This window comes from Rattus rattus, chromosome 12, assembly GCF_011064425.1.
Source record: "Rattus rattus isolate New Zealand chromosome 12, Rrattus_CSIRO_v1, whole genome shotgun sequence".
Classification (NCBI taxonomy): Eukaryota; Metazoa; Chordata; class Mammalia; order Rodentia; family Muridae; genus Rattus; species Rattus rattus.
In genome coordinates, this window is record NC_046165.1 from 80487865 (window position 1) to 80490262 (window position 2398).

Consider the following 2398-nt stretch of genomic DNA (forward strand, 5'->3'; position numbering starts at 1 on the left):
GGTGTTATTGATACTATATAAATTGAAAAAAATATGACTTTAATATTGATTCAGTTCTACCCTGGCTTCTGACCTCAGAAAGAAGATCAATTCCCATTATCAGAGCATGGGCTTGAAAAAATTATATATATATATATATACATATATATGTATATATATTAGAAATGATATGTATATACATATATATGAGATATTTATCATTCAAAAACAATTCATTTCACAGTTAAAACAAATAAACAGTAATTAACATCAAAATATACTAATAATATAAAACATCCAGTTTTCCCAACAAAGCAATGCATTTAGTCATCTTAGGCCATCCAATACGGTATTAAACTTCTATTTTTCCAGCTTTTCTCCTCAGTCAATATATGAAGCACTATCAAGAATATTCACGATGTTTCAAAAGAAGCAGAGATAATCCATCAGTTTAACAGATTAAAGAGCATTAAATATGAAGCAAGTTTCTAAATTCAACTTCAAATCATGGGGAATCTGAACAACAAAAAAACGAACAAATAACAGCAAAAGTACCATATTAATTCTTAATAATTCTAACAAGTAGTGGAAAATCAATGACAGGAAAGCAAAAAGCTTCATAGGACAGCAGGTTTGAAACGCATGTACCTAGTAAATATCAGCTTTCAGTACGGGGAGGTGATAGCAAAAAACTCTCTCCAATCATCCCAAATCCAGGCTCAACTGACGGTGGCCTCCACTTTGCTGCCCCAAGTTTGAGTCCAATGAGATTAAAAGCAGATACCTGAGGTAAAGCTGAGGTGAGGTTGATGCCACATCTGCCTTGGCCACCAAGAGAGGTCCCCTGGGTCCGTCTCCACAAAAAGTTGGTGATGACATTCCCAAGGTAATAAGTGACTGGAAAGCTCAGATGAGAGTGAGATGGAGCACTCCAACCAGACAGGTCCCAACGAGGTGGTGCCCTCTGCCTCAGCCTAATCATAAAAGCCCTCAAGGAGCCAAGAGACAGATAGAAATAGAACATTAAGCACAGTGATAATGTTACTGTTGATAAGGTTGTCAGCACTGCCAACAAATGCAGCATCAGTCTGCAGGAGATCCTGGGGACTGCACAGTCTGTGGTCTGCAATGTGAGTCCCGCCATCTCATGACATCATAGACAACACCATCAGTGGTACAGTGGAATGTCCAGCTTTTGAGTAGTGACAAGAGAAGACATTTCCATAAAAGACCATTTGATAAAAAAAAAAATAAGACAGACAAACAAACAGAAAGGAAGAAAAAAGAGAGAGAGAAAAGAGACTCTAAAGGTCAGATGTGCAAACAATCCTGTCCAGATAGGGAATTCTAAGAAATAACACGTGAGCAGATAAATGAAAGCATGGAAATAATACATGTATAAAGTTATAAATCTGATAACAAAATAGAAGTATGATAAAGTACTGGAGAGACATTCCACGGCTGTAGAATATAGTAAAGGTCAAGAATAAAATTCAATAGGGCACTTAATAGTAGACATAGTCACGTGAAAGACAGAGTTAGCAGAGACAATAGCAGGACATTTCAAACCAGCAAGCTGGAAGAAAAGGAAGACAGAATGGAGGTGAAGGAGGATAATGGCTGTGTGCAGTACCGCCAACATGTACACAGTATGGGAGTCCCCAAGGAAAAGACAAGGGCGATGAGAAGACAAACTACTTAAAGTGATATTATAAAAACGTCTCCACCTGGCTTCTCTTTGAAAATATAACCAAAGTCAAAGGCACTTGGCTTCTCTTTGAAAATATAACCAAAGTCAACAGATCTTCCATCAGAATCATTATAAAACAGGAGAGAAAATTAAAGAAATTGGAAAGAAGACGCAACAGCAGTAATACTGAAGAAATAAAGCAGAACATAGGAGATTCTGAAACAATTACATCCTAACGGATTAGATAATCTATGATAAGTGGAAACTATCAACATGTCACCTATCTGACCAAAGAAGGAAGAGACAATTGGAATCAACCTGTGGCGAGTTAGGAGAATATCCTCCTTTGCTCTCTCCACGACCCACATACTCATGGCACAGACATACATATACACATGATGAAAATAAAATTAATATTTAAAAATCTACCCTATGGAATGTATGAATTACTCATTGTATGCAAATCCATTTATACTGTGCTTCATATAATCATTTTACGAGACGCAGGAAATGTACAGACAGAATTCAATATCCTTTCATGATTAAAAATTGCTTTCAATAAAGCAGACACAGAAAGAAAATATTCCAACACAATAAAACCCATCTTTGCCACTCTTAAGATGGTAAAAGCTCAGAAATAAGAGAACGGGCATCTTGTGTTTCTGTTGAGCATACATATTACTGGAAGTTTAGACCAAAATAACTGGGGCTGGAGCTGTGGCTCAGTCG

The 2398-nt window shown here is 36.8% G+C and overlaps 1 pseudogene; it reads left to right on the forward strand.

Annotated features, from left to right (window-relative positions):
• Positions 1-621: 621 nt before the first annotated feature.
• LOC116913250 lies at positions 622-1182 on the forward strand (annotated as a pseudogene).
• The last annotated feature ends 1216 nt before the right edge of the window (positions 1183-2398 follow it).